This window comes from Mustela nivalis (assembly GCF_964662115.1).
Source record: "Mustela nivalis genome assembly, chromosome: 14".
Classification (NCBI taxonomy): Eukaryota; Metazoa; Chordata; class Mammalia; order Carnivora; family Mustelidae; genus Mustela; species Mustela nivalis.
The window spans coordinates 6600145-6626574 of record NC_139033.1 but is presented as its reverse complement, the minus strand read 5'-3'; the positions used below and the strand labels follow the sequence as shown (position 1 = coordinate 6626574).

The 26430-nt window shown below is 50.6% G+C and overlaps 1 protein-coding gene across 9 annotated transcripts in view; it reads right to left on the bottom strand.

Moving 5' to 3' along the window:
- NOS1 (nitric oxide synthase 1) overlaps positions 1 to 8625 on the bottom strand; it is a gene marked incomplete at its 3' end in the record, with an annotated part of 106806 nt that extends 98181 nt beyond the window's left edge. For 5 of the 9 annotated variants that reach the window (XM_082699759.1, XM_082699766.1, XM_082699763.1 and 2 more), the window contains exon 1: positions 8071 to 8274. The other 4 variants (XM_082699760.1, XM_082699761.1, XM_082699764.1 and 1 more) reach the window with 4 other exon arrangements.
- Between the last annotated feature and the right edge of the window lie 17805 nt (positions 8626 to 26430).

Genomic DNA, 26430 nt, shown 5'->3' with positions numbered 1-26430 from the left:
AACTTTGGCTTGGGTGGGCTCCAGAACCCTGCCTCCTGCTGTCGCCTCATATCCACAGGAGTCTCACTCATCTAAGGGCCGATGTCAGGGCAAGTCAGACCTCCCCCTCCCACCCCCGCACCCCGTGCCTGCGAGAAAAGCCTGCTGTCTCCAAGAAGGATGTCCAGTCCTCAGGTCTGGATCACCTTCAGCAGCTGAAAAGCACTCAAACCCCACCAGGGCTATTAACCTCAGCAGAAGAAAAGGGGACCCAGGAAGATATTCCAGGGACGAACCTCAAGCTCATTTCTGAATTCCTCAAGAGGCCCGGAGCCTGTTCTGCTGCTGACAGAGAGAAGTGTCGCCTGCTCCCTGCTCAATGCCCCTGATGTAATGAGCGCCGCAAAAGAAGGCTCGATTGGGATGCTAAACAGCCGTAAATGACATTGTCACCAGCCTTCATAAAGCACAGTGACTCACAGCCCTAATTAAAATGCTGAGGGAAAAATGTAAAGAAAGGCTGCCATGGAAAACAGTGACATTCTGCTAAACTGCAGGATTATTTCTTCCAGGAAAAGCAGTGCTCATAAGTGTGTGTGTGTGTGTGTGTGTGTGTGTGTGTGTGTATGAGTGCGCGCGCGCGCGCACATGCCAGCGTGTGTGGGGAGGGGGACGGAGAGGAGGAGGCTGAATGCTATCCTCGTAAGAAACTTGGGAAAATTTAACCCAGAGGAAAGCCTGAAGCTATTCTTGCCACCCAACTTATTATGAAATATTTAAGCACAGCGAACTGAAAAGAATAGTACAATAACAACTATAAACTTCCAACTGCATTCGACGACTCTTGGCATTGGCCTTTTTTGTCCTGCTTGTGGTGTCTGTCTGTCTATCCATCCACCCGTCCATCTATCATCTCTCTCTGACTTCATCTATCTGTACCACTCTATATCATCGATCTGTAGCTCCCCTGTGCTGAACCATTTGAAAATGAGTTGCTGATACGATGCTTCAGCCCTCGATTCTTAAACATGAATATCTTAGAATAAAGACCGCTCCCCCCGCCCCCCACCAAACCCCAAAGTACCATTGTTGCACTGAAGGAAATGAACTCTCCTTGCAAAATGTTCCCAGACATTCAGCGAAGGCTGTGTTTTCAACAATGGGCATTAAAGTAGTAAATCTAATCCCTCCGGCTCAGGAGAGAGAAACCAATCTGCCACATGGCAAGAGGCCATCAAGAGGTTCCCGAGTGGGAAGATTTGGGGCTTCATGGGGCTGGTTCTCGTCATCAGAATCTCGAGAGGAAGAGTGCATGGGGCATGATGCTGTTTATACACTTTTGTTTTGAAAAAGAGCCCCTCCTGAAAACAAAATCTCCACAGGATCTCATCCCAATGTCATCACCCATTTTAACTACAAAATGTGGCTCCCAAGGACTTGTTGTTGTTTCTAAAAGACAAATGCACCCTAAAAGGCCCAATGAGCTGTCACCAGGCAGAAGAGTCAGAAAGAAATCTGTAATTTTGGAAGGCAAGTCTTGGAGGAGGTAACCCTTTGCCAGAAATCCTGTGCGTTGAAGACAGTAGTTAAAGAAACATTTACCTACACGTAGGAGTTTTGCATGCTTGTTAAAAAAAAATAATCAAAACCAATAAAAATACCAACCCCAAACATCATTCCTGTCTCATTATTTTATACCCTGCCTGGCGAGGAAAAAAAAAGAAAGGCTTTTATTTCAGGGACTACAGTGATACTAGGAAAGAAATGACAAATGAAGGTTTTTCCAGCTAAGACTTATCTTAATAAACTAGTAAAGAGATGTTCTTGACTCTTTTCATTACCTGCATTCTGGTTACATGAACGTAATTGTTTTCATTTTCCTTATTGGATATTGACTATTTGGAGCTATAAAAGTGCCTTAAAAATCCAAAGGGGGAAAAAAAAACATGCTCAAAATATGTCTGTTGCTATCTAGTAGTATTTATTTTGACTTATCCCTCTGGGTTCCATTTTTGTGCTTAACATTCCTGTAATGAAATACAGCACGATGAGATCCCATGGCTGTTTTAATAACCAAAAAGGATGGGCTGCCTACACCAGGTACCCCACTGTATTGTAGTTATTGGCAAGTCGGTCCCTTTCTTGGACACCCGAGGTACTAGAGGGTAGGGACAGTGTCTTTTACTTCTTTATGCCTCAGCTTCTCTCAGGGTTTCTGCACAGAGCCGGGGAGCTTGGGGCATGTTTGTTTGAGGAAGAAGGGGCTTCCCAGACTCTCCCTCGTGACAAGAAATCCTCTAGCAGAGAAGCAGCCATGATGGCTCACCTACCAGCATCTAAAAAGTCGCCATGCTCTCTTTTTCATTTCAACCTGGAAACAGGTTCCAGAAAGGCCCACCCTGTAAGTCCCCCATTGAGCTCTCAGGTTTTTGGATAAGGAAGGGATTCTCGAGTGTTACTTAAGGCTGGTGGGTCACGTTTCCCAGCAGAAGCAGAGGCACTTTTCAGGACACCCCTGATACTCTGTGGCATTTCTTTTAGGTGACTTCAGGGCAAGACTCCTAAAGCAGCTCGAGTGGCCAAAAAGAAGACCTGTGGTTCCTGGGAACCCCACCTGAGAAGAGGTGATCTCGTGATGGTAGGGGACAGGGCATGGAACAGCAGCCCAGGCTGGAAAGGGGAATGTGCCCCCTGCAGCCGGCCCTGTGCTTCCGGGGCTCACAGAGGAGGCTTTCTTCAGACGCTGTCAGCAGAAATCACGAATGCCACTGATGGACGAGAATCGGGCAAATGTGTGTCTCTGGAGAGCCGCAGAACGTCAAAGTGGAAAAGGTCTTTGTGGGGTTGTAAATGGAAAATGTCTACAAGGGCTAGGCAAGTGACATAAACAATATTTAATGGTGGGGGGTTGTGACCTAAAGGTAAAAAAAAAAAAAAAAAAGAAATCCAGACCAAAAGGAAATCCTGTAGGAGCCCCAGCCAGACAGAATGTATCTGTAGGTTTCTGGATGCAGCTGCCTTTGAATGCTAAGATCGTTTCACAGATGAGAAAATTGGGGCCGGGTGAGGGCAACAGGCTGGGTTCCACATCGGCTGGCTAACTGGAGGGGTCTCTCTTTTGTGCATTTCTTTGCTTTGTGCTGAACATGACCACGGGCCTGATGCTGTTCCCGTGCCAGAGCTCGGCACATACTCTCTCACGCTGCGTGTGTCCTCTGGCCAGCCCCGCACAGCAGCCAGAATCTCCATTTTATGGACGACGACACCTGCAGTTCCGAGGGGGTCACTCAATCACCCCGAGTCATGGAATCCACAAGTGCGAGGGCCTGGTGTCGATGCTTCCCCAGATGACACCCTCTTTCGACTCTCAGTCTGGTGCTCTGCCTTTCAACCCGGCTGCACTTGACCCAGTTTAGCACCGGAGACCCTGGAGACCCCGTCACGGTGGTAGGTCGGGCGGGGGGTGGGAAGCAGGGATTGCTACAAATCAGAAGCCTCCCAGTCCCAAGCCTGCCTCCTCCGAGAAGCCCAAAACTGATGTCTCCAGTCTTTCCTCCCGGATGCCGCACTGCACTGCTACCTGTCCCACACAGCCATCATCCCCGGGAACAAGGCTTGTTTGGTGCCCACTGTCTGGCTGGACCGCAGGCTTCGTCAGAGCAGGGCTCACGCCGCCTTCATCTGGGCATCTGCCTTTGGGGTCCGGCACGGAGCCTGCCATTTGACTCTCATCATTACACATCTGACAAACGTCCTGACGTCTGCCGCAGAGCCACACATAACTGATGCTTGTCTTCGGCTTCTCGTCATTAAATATGCCTGTGTCTGCTGGACCCCGCCAGCTACACTTGTACTGGGGACTTACGGGGATTATCTGTTGCTAGATCATTTTTACTTAACAGATTCAAGTAGACTCAAATTTTCCTGCATTGCTGGGTGCTGCTCAGGGGAACAGGGATGTGAGTGACATAAAGATGAAGGACTTATAAGGGATTGGGAGGGGTGCTGACTCAGCTGTCAAAGAGCTCAAACCAATGGTTTTGGTGAAATCAGTGGTAGTTAGGGTTTATTAGTGTCTGATTACTTGGTTCCTAGAGTTTCAACCAACAGGTCCCTTTAATTTTTTTATTTCTTTAAAAGATTTTATTTATTTACTTGACAGAGATCACAAGTAGGCAGAGAGGCAGGCAGAGAGAGGAGGAAGCAGGCTCCCTGCTTGATCCCATGACCCTGAGATCATGATCTGAGCCGAAGGCGAGGCTTTAACCCACTGAGCCACTCAGACGCCCCAACAGGTCACTTTTAAATGAAATCCCCTCCCAAAGGACAGATGGAGCCACCCATGAGACTCATGCCCAGCATTACACAGGGACACAGGGCTGATGTGCAGAAAGGTTAAGTGGAAAGGACTCTGCTCAGTCCCTCCTGAACGATCTGACAACAACTGGGAGAGAGACAGAGACAGAGACAGAGGTAATTAAATCCTCTTTAGTTTGGAATCTACAGGACTTCTCTATCCTGGAGTAAATTTGCTGTTATCATAATGGAGCACTGGGCAAAGAGTCAAGACACTGAGTTTCTACCCCAGCTTCATGGATACAGTGCTGTGTGGCTTTCGGCAAGGAACTCACCTTTTCTGAGTTCAGCTTCTCCGTCTGTAAAATGAGGGTGATGGACAAGAGCAGAGGGCATTAGAATCTGCTGGAGAAGTCTTGTTAAGAATACAGAAATTTCAGGTCTCCCTTGGAAACCCTGACTTGTTAGATCCGGGGTGGGACCTGGCATCTTGACTTTTAACCAGCACCTGGGTGGATTCTGACGGCAATAGTCCACCAGGCCAGTGCTTGGCATGTGCTGGATCAGATGAGGTCTAAATGCTATTGTGTATGAGAATGAGAAAAACGTCAAGTCTATGGTCGTTGCAGCCACTGTGTGGTTAAACACACAAACCCGCACCGACCTGTGGTTGGAAGCATGCCCCTTTGTTCAAATAGACCGGGTGAAAATTGGTCCTAAAATGCCAAATTCAACTTCTACACATTCCAGTTTCCAATAGGAAAAGGCTCCCAGTTCAAAAGGGCCCAGATTGCTGCCAGTGATTCTCAACAACGTTCCAAAGCTCACCAAGACACGGAGACCACAGAACTTGAATGACGGGCAATATATTGAGCCTTGTCATAAGACACCCCTAAACATGCCCCCGAGGAGGCAGCACAGCCAGACCTATACATGCTCACAGTACCCGGGGGAACCACCCCCAGATTCTCCCCTGCGCTAGGAAACTCAGATCCCCACCAGGAGGAAGGTTTGGGGGACAAAGGTCCAGTTAGTACCTTGGACAGCGCCTTGTGACTCAAATGCAGAGACCCTCAGGGAGCCAACTGGCCTACCACACCACTGCTAGCCCCTCACCCTTTCTGGCAAGGTCCTTCTCTGTGGATGAAGCCTCCCAGATAGCCTGCTTTGGCCATTTGGGGAAAACAAAGAAGAGGCAGAAAAAGTACAGGACAGACAGGTCTGGAAAACCACCCCTACTTTACTGGCCCCAAAGAGTGCCACAGAAGACTTCCTTCTAGAGTCTCTTTCTTCCCCAGTCACCAACTTTGGCATAAACCTATTGCTTCCCGACTATCTTTCACATAGATGATGAAGAAAATCTTCAAAACAACCCTGCGGGAGTTATGTTTTCAATTTGCAGATAATGAAACTGAAGTTTGCAGAGGTTAAGTGGCAAGGCCTCAAGCTAAGACCCTTCCCAGATCTCTACCAGGCTGCTGGCTCTTTCCCTATGCGGTCTGGGACTTTGGGGGGGGATATTACAATTTCTGGAGACTCAGTCATGCCCATGACCACTGGAATGGCCTCTGGGAAAGCAGATGGATCAGGAAATGAGACTTTGAGTGCTAGGGCAGGAGCATGTCCTTGTCAGACTGCCTAGGTGTCCAGACGTGGGCAAAACCCCTCGGTTAGAAAGACAAAACCTGGGTCTATGGTCTCTGGTTATGCCACTTACCAGCGAGGCGACTATGGGCAGGTGGCTTGGCTTCGCCTGCCTCAGCTTCCATATCTGCGAAATGGGATTCAGATGGCTGATTGGTGACCTGGGGGAAGTTTTGGGGAGCATTCTGGGCATATTCCAGGGGAACCTTGTGTGTGACAGTGCCTTGGAGGTGGCACAAAGGTGTGTACTCTTTCAGAGGCTTCTGGAACCTGGACTGGTCATAAGGATTGGGGTGGTGGTGGTGGTGAAAGGGGGGTGTAGAATGCCTCCCTTCGGGTTCTTGCCAAAGCTTCTCAAATCTGTGATGCAGAGATGCCCTGGGGGGCAGAGAAGAAGGGACACCACTCTGCCAGTGGGGCACGCAAGGCCCCTTCCCTGCTTTAAGTTCAAAATAACAATGGAGGAAAATCAGTGCACCTTGAGTCTGCCAATGGGCAGCATCGGACCCAACACCAATGAAAGAAAGAGCTAGAAAAAAGGGAGAGGATTTTTCATATTCCTTCTGGGGGACTGGCCTGAGGGGTCAGTTCCTTCTTCCTCTCTTCCAAGGTCCTGGTCTACCTGAGCCCTGGTTGAGTGGGCTGGCTCACCCGCACCACTTCTCTGCTCGGGGACTCCTCCCCGTCCCCCCCTTGGTGGTGCTCCCTCCCCAGCCACTTGTACATTCTTCAGGGGCCTGGGTGAAGGGTTTGAGCTAAAATAAGGGATTAGAGGGGGTCTCATCTGCCAGGAAGAACACCGTGCATCTTTTCTTGGGCGACTCATTTGCACTAGACGTAAGTGCAACCCACCAGAGCCTGGGGACCTTGAGGGCCCCCCCCCAGGTCCTACCGGCAGGAAACAACCCGCCCTTGAGCCTCCCGGAACTGGTTCAGGGGTGTTATGACAATAAAATTTCAGCAACGTTCCCCATACTGACCATCTGCGCTACACCCTACATTCCCATTCATAATTTTTTAATGTCCCCACAACAGCCCTGCCAGAAAGGAACCGTTTTCCCCATTTTACAGACAAGAGAACTGAGGCCACACACCCAGTAAAGGGTAAATCTAGGATTAGAACCCAGGCTCCCTGCCTGACTCAAAAGCTCCCTGCCGTTGTTCCACAGGCTTCTCAGCGGGTGCCTCTTCCTCCTGGTGCCCACCCCAGACAGCGCAGTCTCCAGCCTGCGGAGAGCCGAGGACTCTCCGGCTGCAGTGCCCCTGGGGTGGAGGCGAGTCTTGTGGTTTATAGGGCGCGGTCTGGAGAGCCCTACCCGGACCTTCGGGCCCAAGGGTCCTTAGGGTGGCCCTGGAAGTCGGATCTCACGGGGACGCTGCCCTGACCCTTGATCACCTGGAAGCAAAGCCTTCGCGCGCAGTGCACTGCCTGGCCCCAAACCCCGGCGGAGCGCGCCCGTCCTCGGTCCGGGGAACGCGCCGGGAGCCCCAGAGCCTCTTCCGAGCGGGAGGCACAACTTTGCCAGGTCTGGGAGCCGGCGTTCTTACACCCCAATCCCGCCCCGGCTGAAGAAGTAAGAGGTGCAGGCGGCCCCGCCACGACCGCGGGAGCGCAATCAGGAGCCTCGCAAAGTTGGAAGCCAGGCCGGAGCAACGCTTCCCAAGAGCAGAGCCCTCCCAGCCTCCCGGCCCCCGCCGAGGGCGGCGAGCGATGCCAACGAGTCCGCCATTACCGCGGGCGCGCAGGTGCCATACCTCCGGAGGGCCGGGCACGCAGGAAAGCTCAAAGTTGAGGCTGGGCAGGTGCGGCGATCCTCGGGCACGGGCGGCCCCCAGCCGCGGGCTGCCCGCCGTGGGTAGCGAGCGGTGCCAAGGGGTCCGCCATTACCGCGGGCGCGCAGCTCGCAGGCGAGCGCGCGGCTCGAGAGGGACGCGGGTCCTTGCAAAGTTGGAGCGCGGCGGGCGCGTCGACCCCCGGCCCGGAGCCCCCCAGCCTGGGGGCCGCCCGCTGCGAGGAGAACCGGGTCGCCCGAACCAAGTTGGGACGCGCGGCAAGCCCCGCGCCTCCGGTGCGCACCGGGAGGCTGGCGCCCGAGCTGGGAGCCCCGGGGCACGGGGAGGAGACGCGGGACGGCTGGGCCGAGAACTCACCTGCCGCCAAGTCGGGCAGCGCCGAGGCTGCCTCTTCGCGCTGCGCACCCGCCCGCCCGCCCGCTGGTCCGCTCGCCTGCCCGCCGCCGCCTCCTCCTCCTTCTCCTCCACCTCTTCCTCCCGGGCGCCCGCGGCCGCCGCGCTCCCGGTTCCGAATCCTCCGGGTCAGCCGCCCCGCGCGGCTGGAGGGCGCCAGTCGCACCCACTCACCTCCGGATGGGAGCCGCGCGCGTCCCTCCCCCTTCCCCGCCGCTTTGTGCCTCTCTGATCCTTCCCCGCCCCCTCTCGCCGAGCCCCCACCCCTCCGAGTCCCCTCCCCTCCCTCCGCCCCAGCGAAGCCAAGTTCGGGACGGAGGCTGCGGGCTTCCCCGCGCGCGCCCCTGGCTCACCCAGTCCGCCCGGCCGCTCGCCGCCTGGCCGCCCCTCGGAGGAGCCGCGGCGCTAAGTGGCTCCTCGCCCGGCGGCTGGGAACGCGGCATAAATATGTAGGGACTGAGCCGTGAGCTCAGCGAGGGTCGTGAGGGGGAATTTATTTCTTAATGTCCCTCCTTTATCCTATCATCGCTGAAACGAATTAGCGGTGACGTCCAACCCGGCTGGTTTATGGGTGTGGGGAGGGAGACGTCGCAACCCTCATTAAAAGAGCCGCTCTGGGCTCCGAAGCATACATCTTTTATATAACCTAATTTCCATTTTTTTTTTTTTTTTTCCTATCAGGAAATACACACACCACGACAATTTCTTGGGAGCCTGGAGGGGGCTCTGAATGTGGTGGCCACAGGGCAGCCCTCTGGGCAGACAAGGCCCCATGGGAAGCAGGGATGGTTCTTTCGGTCTCTACACCAGTGTTGGGAGAGGATTCCTTAATGGGACAGTGGGCCCTACAGCACCCCCCCCCCCCCCACGCTGGGCAGGGTTGGAAGCTCCCAGCAGTCCTCAGGAGATTGCAAACTGAGTTCTGGCCCTGGCTCTTGGGTGGGCAGACTGGGAGACAGGCAGCCAGGTCTGAAAATATTGCCTTATTCTGCTTTTCCAGGGAGCAGCACTTAGGCGGGGCAGCCGGGAAGGGGCGCGGCTCACCTGTGGCCTGGTAGACCTGCAGGTGGGGAGAGGCCTAGGGCTGGGCTGGGGGAGGAGAAGATAGAGATCCAAGCTTTCCTTCCTTTCTTAGGGGCTCTAACATATGGGTAACCATATAAACCCGTCTCAAAAGCTGTCTTTTCCTGGGCAGATTGCAAAGGATTTTGCATTTCACTGTTACTGCTGCTCACACACTCTTGGAGGAATGGGAAAACCAAGGAAAGAGAGGAGACTCCAGACACACACAGACACACAGACACACACACGCTGAGCTCCTGGCTGCTGGTTGGCTTGAATCTGACCTCCTCCCCAGCCTTGCTGAGGGAAACAAGCCTGTTCAGGTTCTGAGCTGTGCAGAGGAGAGGCAAAGAGGACCCTCCCTCCCCCTTGTCACTAATAAATGCTTTTCAGATTGTCTTGCACACCCAGCATGGAGAAAGGGGCGTGACTTTGGGGATAGGAAGAGAGGTGTGGGGGATGAGGAAAGGAGGAAGAAATAAAGAGTAAGCTGGCAGGGGCGTGGAGCTCTGTGTTTTCTTCAGCATGCTAGAAGGAAGACACCAGCAATTCCTTCTGGGCTGCCACTTCCTAACTGTGCCGCTTGGGGCAAGTTCCAGAGCCTCAATTTCCCCAGTGGTGAAAAGGGTCTGCAGTCATTGGAAAGATGTGTACGATGGGAAGACGATGGCGAAGCTCTTGGCGTCGTGCCTGGCATGTAGTAAATGCTCAGTAAACAGTAGCCAGGAAAAATAATAACAATGCTGAGAATCATGATGACAAAGGTTGGATGGGGCATCCCAGGGAACTGGGGCTGCAGCTGAGTCCTTCCAGCTTCCCCTGCCTGAACCGTTTCAAAGTTGAGCACTGGGTTTCAGTGGTGTCAGACTCAGAATGCTGTTCCCCTCAATTACCATGGCAACTGGGGAAAATCAGAAAGCCAGGGGAAGGGAAGCCACTTTTCCACTGGGCTGGCCGTTTACCTGCTCAGAACAGCTACCTCGCCTGCCTGTGTGCGCTTCAGGACCAGAATAGGCCTCAGGCGGGCCACCTCCTCTCCCGGAGCACCTGCTGTTCTGATCTGGGGAGAAGGGTGGTTGGGAGGGAATAGGCAGCCACAGATGGTGAGGTCAGGGTCAAGGCTGAGCTGTGTCTGCAAAAGGCAGGTTTGGCTTGGTCTTGGGAAGAGGGAGACAGAAACCCCACTCCCCCAAGTCTGTCCTTAACCACCAGCTGTCCTGGCACAGTTGAGAGCAAAGAATGGAAACAGGAGCTCTCGAGACAGAGATTGGGGAAGACGCGGCCTCTGAGCCCAAGGTAGGAGCCTGTCATCATGAGGGGTCCTGTGTGTGGGTATGAGAGCAAAAGAGAGAGAGAGAGAAAGGAGAAGGAGAGAGAGAGAGCGTCCCCTTCCCTACTCTGTTTGTTTTCATCAGGTTAGGGGACTAGGACAATCCTGGTTATAGTAGAAAGAATAAAGCCTATCTTGTACCAAGTACTTAATCATTTTATCAGTCTGAACCAAGTGTTTGATAGGGCTCTCGTTGAATGACCACAAAAATGGTAAGAGGCGATTCCTTTCCTTATTCCCATTGTACGGGGAGGAAAGGAGAGGCTCCGAGGGGCAAAGTGACTTGCTCCAGGTCACCCAGTGAATTGGCGGTAAAAACTCGGGTCCTACTGACCCCAAAGTGGGTCCCTTCCTGCTGCCTTGTGGAGAAAAAGAGTGACTATGTCAGAGCTGTCTTTCTGGTGGCAGGTGAGTGTCTGGTGTGTGTGTGGGGGGCTCCCCTCACTTGTGCTGAGTATGGACCCCAGGGGGCTTCAACAGCTGCAGATGGGCACTGACACCAGAAACTCACAGCCATGGGGGTGGTCCTGGGACTATGCAGAGGGACGGTCCCCCAAAACTCCTCTGTGGGGCCCCTTCTCTGAGGCTGCTCAGGCATTCACTCTAAGCTGATTCCAGCACGACCTCCTTGGTGTTCAGGGGGAGATGCTGGTAAAGCCACCCTTCTCCCCCACCACTGTAGGATTTGAGAAGCTGAGACACATCCAGGGGTCAGCTCAGAGCAAGCCCCCCATCAGTGGTCATCAGGAGAACAATTCCTGTGGGATCTTCTCCAGGGCCCATGTCCTCCATCCCTGTGTGGAGGGTGGGTGTGCAAAAGGCCTCTGCCAGCCGAAGGGAGGCTGCCTCCTGTCCCCCGTCTCAGCCAACCTGGACCCTAACCAGTCCCCACACGGCTGCTTAGAGGTGGGCCCAGGGGAGCACAGTGTTCCAGTGGAACCACGGGGAGGAGGGGGAAGGAGGAGGTTTGCTGATGTGGCTGCCACTGAGGGGGGTAATACATTATCCAGGGCTAATGAAAACATAATTATCTTCTTTTGGCTGCAGAGAGGGGCTAATTTAATAGGCTGCGATCGAAAGGCATCTGTTGAATTCACCCAGCAGTGAAAACACTTGAAGGGCTTGGGTGAGGGGCGGGGGAGCAGCCTGGTGTGGCTGGCCACCCCGCAGCTGTGTCTAGGCGGTGGCTCCCCCCGGGGACGGGGAGGGGGTGCTGGGCAGAAGCGGCAGAAGGGCAGCTCCTGAGAGGTGTCCTGTGCGGGGACAGTCTGGGGTTGCTTTCTTGCTGTGTGATATTGGGCTAGTCCTTTGCCTCTCTGAGCCTCAGCTTCCTCATCTGTAAAATGGGATCAATCCTGCCTCCTTCCCATTGACTGGGAAGATGAGGAATGTGAGAGGGGTTCTGGCAGCTACTAAGTAAGTGTTTATCTTTTTTAAAAAATTATTTTTATTTATTTATTTGACAGAGAGAAGCAGCGAAAGAGGGAACACAGCAGGGGGAGTGGGAGAGCAGGGAACCCAACTTGGGGCTCGATCTCAGGACCCTGAGATCACGACCTGAGCTGAAGGCAGATGTTTAACAACTGACCCACCCAGGCGCCCCTACTAAGTTAGTGTTAAACTAAAATCTCCCCCTTCTGCCGCTTTGCTGGGCCATTTCTACTTAGCCTTCAGGTCTCAGTGTAAACACCTCCTCTTTGGGGAACCCCATGCTCTGAGCTCCCCTAATGCCCTGTCCTTCCCCTTTTTTAAGGCAACACACTTTAGGATATTTACTCCTTTAATGCTGCACTGCTGGAAGCTCCCAAAGGTGGGGGGGTCTGTCTCATCTGTCATTCAAAGTCAGTGTTTCTCAAACTGAGAAACTGAGCATCCCCTCAGAACTCATTAGCAATGCCAGGTGGGGGGCCCTTCCCCGGACTTGCTGAACCACACACTGAGGTGGGGACCCAGGAGTCTGTGTTTCCTACACGTTCTCTAGGAGATCCTGGTCCACAATCAAGTTTGAGAATTTCTGATCCAACCAAAAACCAAATTAACATGTGTTGAATAAATGAATGAAGAGCTTACTGAAGTCCAGCTACGTAATGACTGTAGCTCCTTAATTAACCATCAACTGTATACCAAACCCTGTGCCCCTCCTGGCCGCCCCCTTATCTGTCACTCACCATCTCCCTCACTCCTGCATCCCCCAGCAATGCCCCTTGGTCTTCCTCTCTGTCCTGAGTTGAAGGTTCCCGAAGGTTCTCTGGGTACCCCCTGACCCCCATTGCACACAGATTCCCCCCCCCCAAGTAGTCCTCCCACCTACCCTCCCACCTTTGATTCTGGAAAAGAATTTGACCATGCCTGGCTGGGGAAGTCACTTAGATACGCTTATGAAGGATCATGCCTGTGGGGCAGTCTTGCACAGAGTGAGAGGGACCCTGAGATGGCTGTCCCGAACCGTGGCTTTTACACATGGGGAGGCCAAGGTCCAGGGAGGTTTGGTGATTGATCCAAGGGCAACAGCCTGTCAGTGGCCTAGCAGATCCCTGTCCTGGCTCCCAGCTCAAGATGCTGGTTCTGGGGTCCCTGAGAGGGGTGGGTCACTGTAGTGGCCCTGGGGGATCTGGGGAATGGCAGAGCAGGTGGGCCAGAGAGTGGGGCAAAGGGTTGTCTGAGAGCCTAGAACCCCTGGGAGGGGTGGGGGCACCACAGTCCCTGGAATGGTTACTGACTTGTGAAACAACCCTGGCAGACAGACATCCGTAGGAGTCCCTCAAGGAAGGAAGCAGGAGGAGCCCTTTAAGTCTTAAAGAAGCAGGCTTGGCACAGGAAGCACTAGATTTGAAGCTGGAACATCTGGCTTCCAGATCTGGTTCTGCCACGAATGAGCTGTGTGAGCTCGGACAAACCCCTTGGCATCCCTGGGTCTCAGAAAGTGATCTGAACCAGAAGATGGCCCCTGGGATTACATGCAAAATCAAGTCCAGGTGTGTTTTTCTGGGGTAGAGGATTTGTAGTACTCAGTAGCCTTTTTCTAAAGGAGTCGGACACCTTGAAAAGGCCAGAAGCAACTGAATCAGTGATCTTTCAGGGTGCTTTAGTGAGCAAAAAGGAGGCAACTTCTTGCCTGAGAAACCCCACACGGCAAGTTTGCAGGTGCCCTTTGCTCTACGCAGCCCGATGGCCAGAGAGGCAGTTCCCGGAATTACCGACAGATGGCGCTAAACCTTCACTGTAGCCTTCCTGTTTCTAGAGAGGACTCAGGTCCCTCTTGCTTCTGTTTACTCAGCTTTGGAGACCTCTGAGCCTGGGTCCCCTCTGTGCTGACCTGACTTGAATGGGGTGAGAGTGTTGGGCCACCCTGGGGACTGTCTGTATTTTTCGGCTGCCACCTTGCAGTGTGTGTCCCTAGAGGAGACATCAAATGAGGGTGGGGCATTAGGATGTGGGGGGGGGGGTGTATCTTGAGCACCCCAGAGAATCAACTGAAAACTCAGAAAGAGCCCTAAGTTTGCTGTTCATACTCCTAAGTTAGTCTTTTCATTGTCTCCTGCACCCCCAATACAGGATGCCCTCTTAAACTCCCCCATCTCGATTCAAGCTGCTAGATCTTAGAATTCTCTAAACCTGGCATGTTTGAGGGTCTGTCACACTGGACTGTGAAGGGGAATCAAAGTATTTGCATTCTGAAGGCAATGGCAGGGAGAAGCCAGTGCTTCTAGGGAACAGATGAAGTGGGCTGGTTCTGAGACATCCGGGAGTAGTGGGGCTTGTGGCTAACTGGAGAGTACAGCCTACCTAAAGGTATTTACTCAGAATGAAACAGGCGTCAGCACCAGTATAAGAATTCAGACCAAGAAAATGGATTTCGGGGTGCCTCGGTGGCTCAGTGGGTTAAAACCTCTGCTTTCGGCTCAGGTCATGATCCCAGGGTCTTGGGATTGAGCCCCGCATCGGGCTCTCTGCTCAGCGGGGAGCCTGCTTCCTCCTCTCTCTGTGCCTGCCTCTCCGCCTGTTTGTGATTTCTGTCTGTCAAATAAATAAATAAATCTTTAAAAAAAAAAAGAACAAAAGAAAATGGATTTCAATGCCTGGGAGTGGACGTGTTTGAGTGCACGGGAGATCTTAATCAGAACATAAAGCAGGGGCCCTTATACTTCTAGGTGCTTAAGAACTGCCTGAGAAGGGGGCACCTGGGTGGCTCAGTGGGTTAAAGTCTCTGCCTTCAGCTCAGGTCCTGATCTCAGGGTCCTAGGATCGAGCCCCACATCGGGCTCTCTGCTCAGCGGGGAGCCTGCTTCCCTCTCTCTCTCTTCCTGCCTCTCTGCCTGCTTGTGTGCTCTGTCTGTCAAATAAATAAATAAAATCTTTAAAAGGAAAAAAAAAAAAAAAAAGAATTGCCTGAGAAGGGGAATACCAGTTCCTGGACTGTGCCTCCATAGATTTTGAATCTGTAGGTCTTGGTGTGGGAGAGAGGACCCAAGAGGCTGTATTTTTAGCAAGCTCCTCAGGGGGAGCTGAAGCAGGTCTCAAGTTGGCTACTCTGTGGCAAGAAGGCACAGAGGTGAGCTGGGTTGGGTCCTCACCCTCAGCTTGTAGATACTTGGAGTTCAATGACACAGTTTCTCAGGGACAATGACGGCTTCCTCTCCCCATCAAAGCAGCAATCTCTTGCAGTTCTGCTCCCCACCCCATACCAGAGACATGCACAGAAAAGATGATACACTGGAACTTATTTCTAAGAGTCAAGAAAATTCCGAGACCAATCCCTGGGAGACGGTAATGGGGAGACAGTAGAGGGAGGAGCAAGTGAAATTCCAGCTCAGTGTTCTGGAAAGCTACCAGCCTAGGGCCTCAGTGACTTCTTCTCTGACTCAGTCCTCCATTCAGGATGCAACCTGGGGCAGACCCCTCCCCTCTCTGGGTCTCTTTTCCCCCACCTATAAAATTAAGGTTGGACCGGAACATAGCATCCCTCTCTGTTCCAGGACTTCCTTGGGTACTACATCAGTGTCCTGGGGGCTGCAGGTAGAGGGAGAAGGCTGGCGAAGGGTGCCCTGGACCCCCTAGGGTCCCCCTCCATTCTGAGTTGATCTGACTTCCTCATAGCTTTCATTCGAAAAACAAACTTGAGAGCGACTGGCCTGGGAATTCTCTGTGGCATCTTGTACTGTACATTTAATCAGCTGCTGTCCCCTCTTTTTTGATGGTCTAGGTACCAGGCACTGTGCCAGGGGCTGGGGCAACCAACACCCCAGGCAGGATTTCTGGCTCCTGAAGGATTTAGCGCAATGAACAAGTCAGACAAACTCAAAGTCCAGGCTGTGCTGTGTGCGGCACTTTGCAGTCTGTGCCACCCTGAAGCCCAGAACACAATTCTGCTGGCCTCATCCTGACTTTTAAAGCCCTAATGAGAGAACCCACTTTCTTCTTCTCAACCTGACAGCCTAGAGCACCATTAGCTTCATATGTTTTGGCATTTGATTTATTTAATCTGACACTCAAGCAAACTGTCTTATACTCCCTCTAATTGTGTGGAAAAGGGGAGTGTGCAAAAATATGGTGTGATTTAAAAGCTTGGGAGTTAGTCTTGGGTTTTGCCACTTCCTGGCTGTGTGACCACAGGCAAGTTAATTGACCTTTCTGAGCCTCAGCTTTCTCATCTGTCAAAATGGGGATGACAGTAGTCACTACCTCCCAAGACTGTGCTCATTAACTGAGATAATGCACATGAAGTCCTTGGCCTGGTCTTTGGCACATAGTATGTGCTTAGTCAATGATAGCTCCTCCTCCTTTTATTATTATTATTATTATTAAAGATTTATTTATTTGACACAGATCACAAGCAGGCAGAGAGGCAGGCAGAGACAGAGAGAGGAGGAAGCAGGCTCCTGCTAAGCAGAGAGCCTGACACGGGGCTTGATCCCAGGACCCTGGGATCATGACCCGAGCCGAAGGCAGAGGCTTTAACCCACCGAGCCACCCAGGTGCCCCAATTATTATTATTATTATTAGTTTATATGGGGTTCCTGTCTCTGGTTCAAAATTTGGAGACCTTAGAGAAGTATGGGCCATGCCTGAATCCATTTTTATGGACTTCAATATGCCCAGCAGTTTGCTGGTACATCCCAGGCCCTCAGTAATTGAATTCTGTTGCATGGAAGAATCAGGGTGGTTTCTCCACAGCAGTGGTTCTCAAAGTATGGCCTCCAGACCAGCAGCAGGAGGAGCACCCAGAAACTAGTTAGAAATGCAGATTTTCTAGATCCACCCCAGCCCTACCGAATGAGCAGCTCTGGAGGTAGGGTCTGGTAATCTGAGCTTCAACAAACCTCCAGTGATTCTGACACATTTTTAAGTTTGAGAATCACTTTCCAACACCAATGATTTCTAAAATTGTTTTAGCCATTGCAACTTCTTAACTGACTATATATATATTAGTCTAATAGTATATATTAGTTTCCAAATGGAATTGTATACAGAAGCCAATATATAAAATAAAATAAAGGAGGAGTTACTGAGAAATCACTGGGGAGGGGACAAGACCCCTGGCTGCTCTATGCTCCTCTAGGGAAACCCTGAAGCACCTGTGGGTTCCAGAAACACAGCCTAAAAAGCATTGCCTTGCAAATTTTAATTCTCCTACCCATCTACCCATCCATCCATCCAGGCATGTATCTATCTATCCATCCATCCATCCATCCATCCATCCATCCATCCATATATGTTGGGAGACCACGTATCTTTTTCACTCCTGCCTGTCTTGCCGGCAGAGGCACTGATTGCCTTTTTTCCAGACTATCTTTTCAAGATGTTTGTATAGCAGCTTCAGAAGATAGAAATAGTATTTCCCTTCAGAGCAAAAGGCAGGCATGCCTCCTGTCCTGTATAATAATGATACGGACTCCCTCCAGAGCAAAGGGCAGTTTTGCTCACTCATGTCATGAAAGATTCGGCTTCTCTAAATTTGGGATTCCTCTCCTATAATCCGAACTACAACATCCGGTCCTCTTCGTGTTGCTCTGTGGGAATGGGGCTTTGGGCTCCTGGAGAAAATGCTGATGCCCCGGTTACTGCTATTGCTGTGAGTAGTAGAATCCTGTGTCTCTGATCCAGGAATCTCTTGGCTCCTGCTGGCATCCATATAGAATACATATGGGCAGCAGAGTGTGTTGGCTACTTCATGGCCTACAGAAGAAACTTAAGACACTGACTGCCCCAGCCTTGCAGAGTTTACAATTGGATTATTGAGGGGAAGCATGGAGATCCACCAAGCTCTCTGGCTGTGCTGTAGGGGAGGAAGTGGGAGCTCTGGGGCGGAATGAGAAGTATGGACAGAGGGGATGGCAGGGTGTTCAGAGAAAGCTGTGTTTGGGGGGCCACAGGGAAGGGTCTGGATGCTATGGCTTCTTCACTGGATGTGATGTTAATGCTCTTCTGGTCCTCCCACTGTCCCAGGGCTGATCAGTCTGTTCTGTATTTGCTGTCCTCTGGCTCTGCTTCATCATCTGACCCCATGCTTCTTAGGACGGATACCCTGTTTTCTTCATGTCTTGGGCCCCAGCACTCCACCCAGTGTTGGCATACAGTAGGCATCTAATAAAGCTTTGCTGACTCACAGGAGGACTTTTAGGTGATATTAATGATGATAATAAAAAGAAGTATGATGATACTAAATACTTGGACAGACACTTAGTAGCAAGCGAGCACTCATAATATGGCAGACACTTTCTATGCATGAGAACTAGGTAAGTGGCAGAGCCAGGATTTGAGCCCAGGGTCTATGTAATTCAATAGTACATACTGGTTGCTGATATTGAGAAGGAAGTGGATAGAAGAAGATGGGGTAGCAAGCTAAGTAACACTGTTTTGAGATCATGGTTACCATTTCTTGTGTACTTACTATGGGCTGTGCTAATCCTTTCTAATGTTCACAGCCCCCTTGCAGGTTGGGTGTTATTGGACTTCTTTGGGGGAAACAAGGCACAGAGACATAGAATGACTTGCTCCAGGACACAGAGCTAAGTTGTGGCAGCTCTAGAACTTGAACCCGAGGTCTACTGGAATCAGAAGCCCACACACCTTTAGGGGAAATTCTGACTAAAGTGAAGCCCTGAAGGGTTGTAGTGACCTTAGGGCAAGGGGACTTTGGGATGAGGCTGGGCTGATGCAGACCTGGTGCCAAGGAGAAAGTAAACAAGATGAATAAGGCAGGCAAGGCCAGAGTATCCACATTGCTATTGTATCCCACCAGCTGACATTACAAAAGAGAGAGTGGGTGGGCATGGAACCGGACAAGACCGGGCCAAATCTACGCTCTGCCTCTTGCTTGCTGTGTGACCTTGAACAAGTTACCTAACCTCTCTGAGCTCCAGTATCTACCTGTCTTTCGAAAGCTTTGCCAATCACATTAACAAACAGCTACAAGGCACCTGGTATGTAGTAGGCATCTGACCAATGTCCATTCATTCATTGATTGATTCATTCAATAAATATTTACTGTAGCACCTTCTGGTGGTGTCCCACCTGCATCCCCTCGACATCTACAAGTCTCATCGTGCTGATCCAAATTCCAGCTGCCAGCACCTGTACTCTTTTGTAGAAGGAACATCAGTTACAGTTGGGTTAGAGTGCCTTCAATCAATGCCTGATGGGAGTCCCCTTGAATGGGATAACTCTGAGTTGTGTGGTCTATACCGTCCCCCAAGACTCCCATGCAGGATTCAGCTCTGGTCTCCCACCATGGTAACTTGCATGAGAACAATGTATCTTTCTGGGGTCACCTCCCCAAGAAATCTAAGCTCTGCCTCTTGCTTGATGACTCCAACCCTCATCTCAATCTCCCAGCTAAAACGAAAATAAGACAGTGACTGAACTACTCGTTGCCACACTCCGTCCCACGCCTAGATTGGTGGTGAGCTGGACAGACATGATCCCCGCCATCAGCCTACGATCTGTAGTCAGGCGAAGAGAGGAAACAGACAGGAAAGAATGACCTGCAGCCGGTCTAGGACACTTTCCCCTTCTCTCTTCCCTGGCCCTCAGAGAATGGCAAGGTTCCGCTCTTAGAACACACCCAATTCCGCCCAGAACTGTAACGATTTTTCCTTGACTCCCCCACCAATAAGCATTTTGAAGCCAGAACCCACAACTTATTGTTCAATTTTCTTCCCCTGGCAAAGTCCCTGACCCCGTGCTTTGCATGCATTCATCCGATAAATATTTGAGGAACGCTCATTGTGTGTCCTGGGCTGTGGTGACACAGCAGTGAGCAAAGCTGACCCAGTCCTGGCTCTCAGGAATCTGATGCTCTGGTCGGGGAGACTGACCATAAAACGAGTAAAGACACAAAAATCATATAAATCCACAAGTAAACAAGTAAAGTAATGTCAAACAGTGATAAATGCTATGGCAAAAACAGCAGGGCAAGGGGGCAGAGAGGGGGTGGGGGGGAGGGTAATTTCAGGTAATGTGACAAAGAAGACCTCTTGGACGATGTGCATACAGTTGGTGCTCAACGAAGGGCTGATAAACACAGAAAGTAAGACCTTCAGTTACTTAACCAATGACTAATACCACAGATGAGGATAGCACCTCATAAAAGAAGACTTTTTCAAGCACTTCAAGGACCGCTAACCCCACTCTGAGCTGATGCCATGGGAAAGGTATCAATGATTTCATTCAGAAATCTGTTAGGCTCCCCATGCGCACAGTTCTTGGACCAATTAACAACCTCAAGAGGAAGGCAGTCTTGATATTTGATCAATACTAGTAGGAGTGCTGCCAGAATCAATGAGGGGCCATCTGAGGTCTTGGGAGATCACATGGCTCCGGAAAACCAAGATCTGTAGCAGATTGTGTGCTAAGTCTCATGGCTGACTAGTGGCTAAGGTGAGGACAAAGAATTCTCATGGCCTGCTTAGTCTGCTCCAAGTACCATTCTGGGTGCATTGTAAGGGCCACATCATTGAAGGCTCACAAAGACCCAGTTAGGAGGCTACTATTACGACCCTGTTTTCCAGGGGAGGAAAGGGAGGCTCAGAGAAGGCGAAGTCACTGCTCAAGGTCACATAATGACAACACATTGTATCAAGGACCATAATGGGAGGAGGTGGTGGGAGCAGAGAAACTCCTACCCTGTGGGTGTAACTTCCAAGCTGAAGTCTGGAGAAGATTGGAGTTGGCCCAGGGAAGGGAGGAAGGGAGGAGGGGGAGGAGCTCGAGACACACAGAGACCCGGAAGTGATGGCACATTCAGGAGCCCCTGGGAGGCTGTATTTTGTTGAAGGCAGAATTAACCCCTTGCCTAATTTTCTGTGACTCAGGGTTTGGCTGGGTGCATGTCACAATTCTGGAGCCATAGTTGAATTTGGGGCTGTACCGTATTCCCTGGAAATGCTCTATGCAGGATATGGGCACCTGCCGGGTGATTCTGGGTGATCCCCTAGTCCTTCTTTGGGTGGTAAGATTATCCTTGTGCCCATCTCTCTGTGCCAACAGAATGGAAGATCACTGGGGCCAGTGACTGGGTCTCCATCATCCTGGCGGGTAGAGGATATTCATATTGGTTTGCGGGACTGGTCTGGGGAGGCAACAGCTACGGTGGGTGAGGGGTGACCATAAGCATCTCCGGAATTGCCAGCAACTCGTTTATTTATGTATTTGTCAGAGAGAGAGAGAGAGAGAGAGAGAGAGAGAGAGAGAGAGCACAGAAACTGGGGACCAGCATTCAGGGAGAAGCAGGCTCCCTGCTGACCAAGGAGCCCGACGCGGGCCTGGATCCCAGGACCACGAGATCATGACCTGAGCTGAAGGCAGACACTTAACTGACTGAGCCCCCCCTGGTATCCTTCCCCTCCCCCTCCACATGCAGTCCTGGAGTGCTGGCTCCTACCCCTACAGCTCCGTTGTTCAGATTTCCTTGAAATCTTGGAGTTACCCGAATCCCTCCAATACATTCCTTCTTTTTTTTTCTTTTGAATACATTCCTTCTTTTGCTAGAGTTTTGCCAGAGTCAACCTGGCGCTTGAAATCAAAGAAACCCTCATGGATGGAACCACCTCTCATCTTTCAACCTGAAAGTCTCATGGGCTAGCTGTCTGTCCCTTCTGGTCTACTCACCACCCCCCCCCCCCCGCTTCTGTACCTCTGTTGGTTCCTCTGGAGGCTCACCCCATCAGCGGAGCGCCTTGCCTTTAGCTTCTGGTTGGATTCAGCCGATGGGAAGCTTGGGCAGAACGCCAGGAACTGGGAACAGAGAGAGGTGGGTTTTATTCCCTTTGGGGTCCCTCCCTGAGGGCTGGAGGAGCAGTGACTGTGTTTCCCTGTTAAGGACAGTCCTTACGTGTTCACTCTGCAGGTTCCGCTAGCCTCTCCCTCGTCTTGCTCTGTGAGGAGCCCCACGCTCCTGGGTCCTATATGCCCCTGTTCTATCTCTTGACCATGACCACACCTTTGTAAACAGACTCTGCCTTTATCTCTCTTTGGTTATTACGAAGTTTGAATGTGCATACCCTTTCTGCCAGGGCCCTGGCTGATTTGAGGAAGGGGATCTGTCACAAGCTGGGCCTGCTTAGGGTCCAGAAGAGGCGGGAAGTTGCCAGGGCCTTGGGAGGTGGGAAGAGGATGAGAAATCTGGAAGAAGACAAAGAGAAGTCTCCCAAAGTATTTCTAAATAGGACTGCTGAGAAGAGACCCAGCTAGAAAGAGCTCGGTAGGTTTACCATTTCCTTGCTGTGTGCCCTTAGGAAAAACTACTTCCTGTCTCTGACTTACTGATGAATTGGCTATTATGGTTGAATGAGAAGATCAAAAACAACTTCTAGGGGCTCCTGGGTGGCTTGGTGGATTAAGCCTCTGCCTTTGGCTCAGGTCATGGTCTCAGGGTCCTGGGTTCGAGCCCCCCTCGGGCTCTCTGCTCAGCAGGGAGCCTGCTTCCCCCTCTCTTCCTGCCTGCCTCTCTGCCTACTTGTGATTTCTCTGTCAAATAAAGAAATAAAATCTTTTTAAAAATAAAAAAAAAAAAAACCACTTCTAGGGGTCCCTGTGTGGCTCATTTTGTTAAGTGTCTGACTCTTGATTTTGGCTAGGTCATAATCTCAGGACCCTGAGATCGAGCCCCACATAGGGCTCTGTATTGGGTGTGGGGCCTGCTGAAGATCATCTCTCTCTCCTTCTCCCTCTGCTCCCCACTGCTCACATGTGTGCACTCTTTCTGTCTCTCAAGAAAAATAAAAAGAATAACTTTTAAGTTTTCATTTAAGCAACTATGGAGATAAAGTTGGTATTTCTTGAGCCGGGGAAGATGTGAGAGAGTGTTTGAGTGTGGTGGGTGCGGTAGAGTTGGATTTAGAGCACGGCCGTTTGCAATCTGGGAGACATTCAAATGGCAATGTCAAGTAGAAAGATGTAAAGATTCAAAAAGTCTGGGCTGGTGACATAGTTTAGGACTTTGTCTTGTAGACAGCGTTTGAAGTGCCTAGTATGTACTTCATAAACTCTCTCTGAATCAGGATATGAATCACGTCTTCCTACTTCTACTTAGTGTTGGGCAGTCCATGGACACAAGTCATCCAGGAGTGATTAGCCACCCCCCCGCCCCCAGCCTGAGAAGAAGCCAAAGAACCATCCATTCCTTGCTCTGCTCTTATATGCCCGCTGAACAAGAAGCTCTGAGAAGCCTGAGAATCCGGCCTTTCAAAGGCTGAATGAAGGTAATTCTGACGATTAAAACCGCCTTCCTGACACGTTGGGTAAAACACTCACTCATCTTTGATGCGATGAAAAGCACTTGAATCTCTGCCTTTTATTCCCTCAAGTGCCTTCACCTAATAGGCTGGGTTTTGAAAACAGAGTGTGAAAGAGGCAAGTCTGGGCTTCACCTGCCTCTGGATGGGGCCACTTGTCTCTCTCCCCGGGGTTCAACATCTTTCACACCATGAAGGTTTGGGAGGCGCTGCTGCAGAGGGAAAGGCTTCTGGGCAGGCTTGGAGGCAGTGTGACAAGGCAGAGACCTGGGCAAAGATGACATTTTCACCCAATGGCCTCTACTCCAAAGCAGCAAACGTGAATGCCTACAGGGACCAATCAGTTCACGACGCAGAAAAATGCATCACATGAGAACTTTGAAGAATGGGAAAGCACAGGTCCTGTTTTAAGGGGTGACCACAATGTAGCTCTGGCCCATCGTTGCCATGTGGAACATTGGTTCATTATTACCAGGCCTTCTGGCTTCCTAAGAGAAGCCTCAGATTCAGATTTAGAAATCTAGTGAGTTTTAAATGCTGGCAACAAAGTACATTAAAAGTGTTCTGTGCATATGATGCCTGGCTTGGAGCCAGCTTGAAAGCCTCAGGGAGTTATGGAATGGGCATGTGCCTCCTTCGGAAGAAATTGCCCAAGGGGGAAGAGATGTAATCGTTTTGGAATTGTCACCGAACCAACACGAGCTCTTTGACTCAGCCACGTAAATTGTGAACCATAATTCGTGGCTCTTTTTATCCCCTCTTTGATGAGGTAAACATTTCAAACTTATCAACATGTGAGGGGAAGGAAGTAGAGATAAATCACGTGTGTCTTGTTCACTGCTGAATCGTCAGGCCTGAGAAGGTGCACAGAAATATTGTTGAATGAAATAGTGAATGAAAGGGACTGGCGGATAAAAGAGAAACAACTACAGAAGCAAGTTTGCATGTTGCAGGGTGTGGGAACGCTTAGTGAGTGGTCCACCTGTCCCCCAACCTCCCCCCCCCCCCACATTTTAGTTCTGCTACATGTAAGTTATTGTCTTACAATAACTTGTAGACAAGTTATTGTCTACAGAGGACACCGACAGAATGCAGGTGCAACCTATGATGGTCTCTACGGAGGTGAACATGAACTTGGCATTAACAAGGTCTGTGTAGCAGAACTTCTCTCCCCTCTAGAACTTTCCCAAGAAGCTGCAGCTCCAGACTTGTCTGCACACAAAGTGTCACTGACTTCCCCAGAGAATGGCACCGACAACATTCCCATTTAATGAGCAGCTACTCCATGCCAGACATGGTCCAAGGTATTTGTAATGCATTTTAGTAACTTTTTAAATCATCTTTCCTTTCATAAGGAAATAAAGTATCCTACTTTCTTGGCCGCGGTGGTGAGTACAAGAGTGAGGTGTGGCCAATCATAGCACCTCATATGCTTCTCCCAAAGAGAAGCATTGCTCTGAAGAGTGAGCATGTGACTCAAGTAGGACCAATCAAGGGCCTTCCCTGGGACTGATACACTGTTACTAGGTGAAGGAAGATTTCTCACTACTGAGGCTGTGGGTGGTAATGCTCATGCCATTTGGAAGAGGCTCAACTGTGGGAGGAGAGACTGAGGAGGGTTCCATTGCAAGAGAGGAAGAGACAAACAGAGAACAGAGGGAACTAGGGATGCAATACAGTCTTTTTTAAATCTGTCTGGAGTTGGGTTTCTGTCACAACCAAAAGAATCCTGACCAATACAGCCCTTTATATATTTTGTCTCTCTCAACAACCCTGTGAGATGGTATTAATAATCCTTACTTTATAGATGAAGAAATTGAGGCTCAGAGAGGTAAGGTGACTTGTCCAAAGCCACACAGCCTGTAGGAGGTAGTTTTGATGATTCCCAAACTGCCCTATTTCCACTGTTCTACTCTGCCTATCTTGGGGAATCAGCTCTCTGAATTGGAGCTTCCACCATATTTTCTCTGTTGTGAGTGCAATAGGGCAGAATTGTCTTCTGCTAAGAAACCCTTATAGGGCAGAATTGTCTTCTGCTAAGAAACCCTTATAGGGCAGAAATGTCTTCTGCTAAGAAATCCACCATTTTAGGATTAGAAACAACTTTGGAAGTTGGTTGGGTTTCTCTAGAAATAGCAGGGGACTTAGAATCAGAAGGCTCCCAGGGCAACTTCTGTTTATTACTAGCTGGAAAAAGCACTTCACTTCAGTGAATTTGAATTTTCTCATCTGTGAAAGGGAGATAATATTCAATATAATAGTGAAGATACATGGATATTATGACAGTTAAAAGAGACAAAGTATACGAAACTGTTCTAGAAATGTGAAGTCCTATACAGAAGTCAGTTACCAATGCTGTTGGTTCCCCCTGTGGTTCGGAATCCTATCTCAGTCTGTGCTTCAATGTTCCTCAACACAGAGCACTCACTGCCTCTCAAGGCCAGTCTCTCCATCTTTGGGCCAGTCTGATGGTTATAAAGTTCTCTCACATGCCAGGTTGAAGTATTTCCACCTTGAACTTGTATTCATTTGTTTTTTGGGTTCTATTCCTTCCTCCCTCCCTCCCTTCCCTTCCAACCGTCCACTCTCACAAGTACTGAAGATAATCAGAGAACCAAGAAGCTACAACCCCACATTCATACTAGCTTTACCCCATAGAGCCAATACATTTTCCTCATAGCAACGAGAATGACATTCTAAAGCACAAATGTAATCAATCCTGTCACCCCGTCACATTCTAAAGCACAAATGTAATCAATCCTGTCACCCCGTCACTTCAAGCCTATCAATGGGCTTCCACTGCCCTCATGATAGGGTGGACTCTAGGTCTCTATCCGATCCGGTCCCTACCCACCTCTCCAACCTCTCCTCTCCCCTCCTCCACTCCATGACCTAGGCTCTGGTCAAATCGAGAATAAGGTGACTGACAACTGCTAGTGTGAGCCACTGTCTTCCACCCCTGGGCCTTTGCACAAGCTCTTCTTTATGCCTGGAATACCTGCCTAACCTTCTTTACCTGGCTAAACCTTACTTCTCCTTCAGATCTCAGCTGAGATGTCACTCCCTCCAGGAGACCTCTCCTACCTCTGGAGACTGAGACAAGTGCCTCTCCTACCTCTGGAGACTGAGACAAGTGCCTCTCCTACCTCTGGAGACTGAGACAAGTGCCTCTTCTGTATTTCCTGAGTCCCCTGGGCT